Consider the following 8,076-nt stretch of genomic DNA (forward strand, 5'->3'; position numbering starts at 1 on the left):
TTTCCACATGCTAAATGGAGGCGCATGAAAACAGACTGTTTAAACATCAGACACCAAAGCTTAATTCTTAGACTAAAAATGTTAAACAGTAAAAAATGACGTTCTTTCCAATCTTAGTTTTAAATTTTTTTTTTTAACAAGTGTGACGTTTAAAAATAGACATAAAGGAACCTGACAACTTTTTAAAAATGTACTCGGATGATTTCAATACATTGTATTTATTATATTTATTTTGATGATATTCCTCTTTGTCATACTTAGCAAGTCCGAACAGCCAAAATTAACATCTGACAGCGGTGACAACAGTGCATGAATGGGGCACTTTTAAACTTGATTTTAACCCAAGCAAATCGATCCTTTTATGCAACCTTTATACCCTATATGACATGCATGAAGTATGGACATTCTAGTTGTTGCGGGAAAAAATTGCTTTGATACTGATGGCAAATAGATTATAATTTGATGGAAAATTCGACCATTCTGTTAGTTTCATTACATTTGGAGTTTATCGACCCGTTAGTCTCATTGGTGCTACTTTCTTAAGCAACCTTCATTCTAGTTGTGGCAGGAAAAAAATACTTTCATACTGGTGACAAATAGATTTTAATTTGATGGAAAACTGGACTATTCTTTAGAATTTATCAAAGGGTTAGTCACACTCGTGCTACTTTTTTTAAACAACCTTCATCTTGCACTATTCAGTGTGTCAAAAGGATCTAACAGCTAGGTTCTTAGATTTTCCTAATCGCACTCAATCTAACTTTATGGTACAAAGAAATAGAAGTACAAAAGAAATATGTGAAAATTGAATTATATATTATTTATTGGATGTTGGATGTGCAGTGTTACAATTTCTATATTCAGAATATATATATATATATATATATATATATATAAAATTTATTATTTTTTTCTGTTTCTTCACTCAAACTTCTTGTTCATAAACTTTATAAATGTCGAGTACAAATATTAAAACTTTTCAATATGTTTTGTTGTCAAATTAACAAAAACATACACATATAGTCCATGGGAATTTGAGCTTGAGTGAAAAGGTCACTTGACACGCTAAGTGGTGACTTCACATTCAATATGATATGTTCTTTATAATTAGTTCTCTTTGATTTCTAGAGTAGTGCATTTCATATGAATATACGTATTTAATTTTTACTACCATTTTTGCTATAATTTTGTAACTATCTATTGTTGGAAATATTAATTTCTACTAATTGGTCGATGCTTCTAGATTATTATGTTTAGGTTTAGGGTGTGCCGGCTAAAGTATTTTCTAGAAGTTGGGTCAGCCGTAGCATTTTGTAGAAACATGTAGATATTTGTCTCTTATTGGCTAATGTAGATGTTTCCAAAAATAAATTAAGACCTATATAAATAGAGCCATCATGTAATATAATATATTTTATTGTGCGACAACACATTGTGTTCTGTGTTTGGTATTTTGTATTGTTCTGTGTTTTTGTTATTTTTCATGCTGCCCACCCAACAGATTGCTATCAGAGCTAGGTCAGATAGAAGGTTGGACAAATTTCAGATTGTGATAAAAGAGCAAGTGGTGTGTTGGTGCTACTAAATGGTGGGGGAATGTTGGTGTTATGAGAAGGAAAATGGTTTTGGAGAAGACCACACAGGAAGTGTTGAGCAGGAAAGAGGGCAAGTCAGCAAAAAATATATGGTTTGAATTTTTATAATTATATTTGAGAAATTATAACAGCAGAAGAATATTGTGAGGATTTTAGCTATCTAAAGATTTGTTCAAGCTGTTTGAAGATTTAATTCTGGAAGTAAAAAGGTGTTTAGAATTTTCTAAAAGAAAGAATTAAGTGTGTTAAATTGTTGATTTCAATGGGAAAAGCTGGTAGAATTCAAAAGGATAAAACAAATAAGTTAGAAGAAGAACTAGTGACGGTGACAAAAAAAAATGCCAAATTATTGTGTGAAAAAGATATTTTGTAGAAAGAATTGGAAAAAGTAAGAAATGAAATGGGAGAAGAAAAATCTAAATTGTTAAATGAAATTAGTATCCATATAGAGGCAATTGAAGAGCTAGAGGATAGGTTAAAATTTGTGGAAGAAGTACATAATTGGCAGGTGAAGGAAATATGTAAGCTTAGAGAGAAAATTAAAAAATTAGAAGAAAAGTTAAATTTGTTTGATGATGTTGAGAAAATGAATAAAGATTTAGAAAAAAATGTGAAGAAATTGGAAGAGAAAAATAGTATGTTGAAGAAGGATCTATCTACTTTGAAACAAGAGAAAGAATGTTTGAGTGTAAAACCATTTGTCTGTGATGTATCTTGTGACACAAATGATTTGAGTGAATGTGATTTTTCTGAAATTGAAAGTGTTTGTGATGAAAAGTGTAAGAAAGTAAATGACAAGAAGTTTGTAGATTATGTTTGTTATGATAATAATAGTATTGGCTTGAAGATTATGAAAAGAATGGGTTTCAAAGGTAAAAGTTTAGGAAATGATGAACATGGATTAAGGAATCCGATTGAGAATACAATCAGGTCAAAATATGTAGGTCTTGGATATGATGCAAGTAGTGAAAAGATGAATAAAAGTTCAAAAGAATCAATTGAAAGCACAAAGATTGTACAATGTTCACACTGTAACAGGAAAGGGCATACAAAGGATAGATGTTGGGATTTAAATTCATGTAATATTTGTGGCTTGAAAAATCGTTGTGATAAGAGATGTTGGAATAAAGAGTGCAATAAAGATTTTATGGTTGGTTGTATCAAAATGGATTGTGGATGGAACTATGAATCAAATTGGCAGAAAATTGCAGGAATGATCAAAGGGTTATTCAAGTATAAATGTTCAAGCGTAAGGAAGACTTCAGTACCAGTGGGAAACAGATCCAAGCAAGGCATCAAAGGGGCAAAAAGTTATTGGCATTTGTGACAAATGAGGCAGCATTATCAGTGGATCTTATGAAAAGAGGCAATTGTTGGTAGTGAATCATTTGTAGAAATTAAAAGCCGCCATTAATTGATATGAAGATTTTTTGAAAAATAGCTTTTTGGGATTTGGATTTGTATGCATTGTAATTTGATAGTAGAAATTAGGAGGGAGTGTTGGAAATATTAATTTCTACTAATTGTTCGTAGCTTCTAGATTCTTAGGTTTAGGTTTAGGGTGTGCTGGTTAAAGTATTTTCTAGAAGTTGGGTCAGCTGTAGCATTTTCTAGGAACATGTAGATATTTGTTCCTTATTGGATAATGTAGATGTTTCCATAAATAAATTAAGACCTATAAAAATAGAGGCATCATGTAATGCAATCGGCAATGGGCAAACGATGAATGAAATATAATATATTTTATTGTGCGGTAGTGCATTGTAGTATTTTCTAGAAGTTGGGTCAGCTGTAGCATTTTTTAGGAACATGTAGATATTTGTTACTTATTGGATAATGTAGATGTTTCCATAAATAAATTAAGACCTATAAAAATAGAGGCATTATGTAATGCAATCGGCAATGGGCAAACGATGAATGAAATATAATATATTTTATTGTGCGGTAGTGCATTGTGTTCTGTGTTTGGTATTTTGTATTGTTCTGTGTTTTTGTTATTTTTCATGCTGCCAACCCAACATCTATGAATACAAGAATTTACATTTTCTCACCACATTTGTAATAATTAGTAGTCTAAGAATAAGGAATTTGAATAAATGATAAATTATATATCATTAAATTGAAAAGAACATTAAGAAAATAATGAGTCTATTTTCAATGAATTACAATATAACAATTAAACGACACATTGATATATGATTTCAATCTAATAAACTAATAATTGTAAGGTACATAAATAATAATAAAAATCAATGAATCTTCTTATCATGATATGAAGTTCAGATTAGCAACTCCATACCAGAATTTAGAGAACACATCGAAGAGGCATGAGGGAAGATAGCTCACTCGTCAATCTGTATATTACATTGCGCGCACACATATTATAAGATTCGAAAATGCTTACAGATGCATTACATTGAGTAGATAACCATTCTTTTAAAAGGCCACGTGTATGAGAACACATCGAAGAGGCATGAGGGAAGATAGCTCACTTATCAATCTGAATATTACATTGCGCGCACACATATTATAAGATTCGAAAATGCTTACAGATGCATTATATTGAGTAGATAACCATGAATTATATTGAGTAGATAACCATTCTTTTAAAAGGCCACGTGTATGTGCCCGCTCGTTTATTGATAAGAGTGCTCAGACTGGCCTGTCAATAAAATAGATATTTGAGTTTTTTTAAACAGACATGTCGGCCACTTGGAGGTTGGGGTCTAGGATTTTCAATTCCGTTCTCTCGTTCATGGCAGACATAAACCTTGATCCTCTCTATAATGGGTATCATGTCACATACCTGGAGACAGTTTTATTTTGTTATTTTCATTGGGTTCTGAACTGTTTTCATGGAGGACTGGGAAATATGAGTATGATGGCTATTACAGTATGCCATAGTACAGAATACGAAATTGATTAACATGGAAAGATTCCATAGCAAAGAAGAAAACAGTACAAAAGGTGCTCAGATTCAAAGAGTTCACCCGCGACGAAGTTTTCTAAAGAAAATTTAATTATAACAAAGGTTGTGTCAATACATCATTGGTTTATTGGTATAGGTTGATCAAGTCTAGTTTCAAATGTAAGGCTATGGCATGGGAAATGGATGAGGTTGGGATTGTGCATAGAGAAAATTTGGCAAAATAGATTTGGCCCTCAATATTCTCCCTATTTGATAACTAAAAATGACTTCTTAGAAGACCTCTGTCAAAAAATAAAATAAAATAATAGAAGTTGTAAAACTAACTTATTTTTGCATTACAGAAGAGACCATGATTTACAACATGGATGAGTTGAGATTGTGCATAGAGAAGAATTGGCAAAATAAATTTGGCTATTAGTTTGCTCCTTATGTGATAACTAAAAATGATTTCTTAGAAGACCTCCATCAAAAAATAAAATAACGAAGGTTGCAAATCTAACTTATTTTTGCATTACACAAGAGACCATGATTTACATGGCTTTGACAAAATGTGAAGGAAACTATTATGGGGAAAGGTCTCATAATTTTATTTCTCAAGAAAAATAATTACAATCCTTATAGCATATACTATCATAATTGCTCTTACAATTTGAAATTCATACTCTTACAATTTATAATTTACAATTTACAATACCCATTACTCTCATTTTGCCTTAACACAATTTGGATATATGATGTATAAACTTCTAAATGCAACTACCACCAAAATAGGAAAAATCAGTTTTATTTCTTTCTTCAATATAGAAAAAGTTAGCTTTATTGTATTTGTAGTAGGGTATACTATTGCAATCACCTATAATTAACTAGTGAGTAATTCTTTTTATAAATATTTTTATTTTTTATTATTAGTTTTGATATATATCAAGTATACATGTGAGTTTTTTAATTTCTCAAATTATTGCGTTTATTGTACTCCAAATTGATTGATTCATATATTTGAGTCTTATAGGTGCAAATTTATGAAAAACACTACCCAATTTGTTAGGTAATATTTTAGGGTGCACCAATATCAACTATTGGAAAAATATAGAAAGTGTTCAGGGTTTTAGGTGACTCTGCAACACCCAAGGATCAAATGGAAGACAAAGATAATTAACACAAGGGATTGGGAAGACAATTACTTGAAAATTCAAGAGTTATATTATTGATAATGAACTTCCTTGATATCCAATGGATTGATTTAAAATGTACATAATGAGCCTCCTTATATAGGAAAGACGATGAGAGACAAAGATAAAGAGAAGATAACATGTCCACCAAAAGTGGATCATCCTCCATTATGCAATGAAGTATGTGCAATGATGAGGATGATAATGTGATATGTGCACCAAAGGGGGATTTGTTAGGGTTTGATAGATCCGAAACAATATAAGGATAAATACTTATATGCAAAAACAAAAAAATAATACTCAGAGTACAAATAACATAAATTTAATATGGTTAACCCAAAACTTGGGCTATGTCCACCGACACCACCTTCAACCTTTCTATTATCCAGCACAAACGTACACCAACATTACAATGAATTACGCATCTCAGCCACTTATAACATCGTTTTAGGGCAACCTTTAAAATCGACCAGAGAAGTTGCCACAACATCAACACCAACTACATGATCAGTCTTCACAATATTAACAATCTCCCACTTGGAGACTTATCAGGCTCCACACCAAATAGGATTAAGATAACCACTATGACCCTCTAGAGTGGAATTCTCCTACTCCATGTGCATAATTGAGGTGCAAACTCATAGGTGTCTCAATGACAAAGTATTATGCAATGGATTAGCCTAAGTAAGATTAAGTGTAATTAGTGATTTTTTCTTACACCAACACCCCCCCTTAAGTGAAACTTAGGGGAATGCACAACAACTCACAATGCAAGATGGGTCTTGACTACTAGGCCATTTTAGGTACCCATGTACAATATGCAATGCAATACAGGAAATACAATCTCTCATAATTTGGAGAAAGAGAGAAAACATCATGGGAAAACCCCCTTCTAGAAAAAGAGATGAAAATAAGGTGCCTATATGGATGGAGTACTCAAGACCTCCCAAGATCTACATACATTATGTATACACAAAGAATGATCCCCCCATAGGAAGGAGATAAGGCGACATTATATACCTCCCATAATGAAGGAGCTCCAATGTAGATGAAGAGTACTGGCAAACAGAAGATAATCCAATGCCTAAAAGAAACATGTCTCTCCTTAGGAAGAGATGAATACATCAAATGATGAAAAAGTCACTCCATGTGCAAAAGGATGAATGAGGAAGGTCTCCATGTATGCATATTTGAAGGTTGAATAGGTGTCTCCAAGCTTAAAGATTCTATGACACTATCCAACTAACCTATGAGATGTGACAAACCAAGTAAAGATGAAGAGTTGGGAAATCCAATCTCCAAAGAAGGTGAAGAAGTATCTCCAAGAGAAACCCCCTCAAATGTAGTAACCAAATTCGCATTATGAGACTCATCTAAAAGAGCATCCAAGAATTCATACCACACTACAAGGTATATAGCACAAAGATCATCTTGCTGAATGGGAGAACTCATGTCTGAAGAAGCATTAGGCAGAGTAGGAAGGTCAAAACTTGTCTTAAGAATAAATTGATTCAAGTGTCTAATGTTCTCCTCGCATGAATAATTTACCCTTGATAAAGGGTTAGGTACATCATGAATATCATCCTCATTATCAACAAAATGTGTAAAAGAATACAAAGTGTGTTGTATGATCAACTCCCATAGCTATGACATCTCTAGTCTCCATGTCCCTAATATAGATATAATCAAGAGTTAACTCAACAATTTTACCTTGTGTCCCATGAACTTAATTTGATAAATAGAAAGAAGATTAGTTGTCAAGGATGGTACACAAAGAACAAACATCATTAAATGTTCCCTCTCCCATAGGAATAGAACCTTTCCCACATACCTTCATGTATATATTATTACCCATCAATATAGGTGAAGTACAAGCCTTAATAGAAGAAAACATATCCATAGAAGATGCCTTATGATGTGATGCACTTAAATCAAGAAGCCATTTACCTTGCTTAGGATGTGTGGAAGTAATGAGTGCTTGTCCTTTACCTTTAGATGATGATGTAGATGTAGAAGTTGTTTGATATGTATAAGAAGTAGACATTGATGAGGGCAACCTGATATTGTTGTTTTGTAGAATGTGAGTGAGATCATCAATCTTCTTATGGAAACATTTATGCTCATTATGTCTTAGCTTTTTACAATAATCACATTTATCTCTCTTTCTTCTAGATTATTTCTCTTGTAGAGGACTTTGATTCAATATTATGTTGTAAAAGAGAGTCATCACCTTTGTCATGTTTCTTAGAATCCATTTGTTGCTTGTTTCCTTCTCTTTTGGAAGCCAATGGAGAGGAGTAATTTGCAACCAATGCTTGATACTTTGAAGGCTTCAATTGACGTATGTGTGCTAACTTTTCTTGTTCCCTTGTGAGTTGAGCTG

The sequence above is a fragment of the Cupressus sempervirens genome, chromosome 5 (assembly GCF_028749045.1).
Source record: "Cupressus sempervirens isolate cs-2001-9-10 chromosome 5, ASM2874904v1, whole genome shotgun sequence".
Lineage (NCBI taxonomy): Eukaryota > Viridiplantae > Streptophyta > Pinopsida > Cupressales > Cupressaceae > Cupressus > Cupressus sempervirens.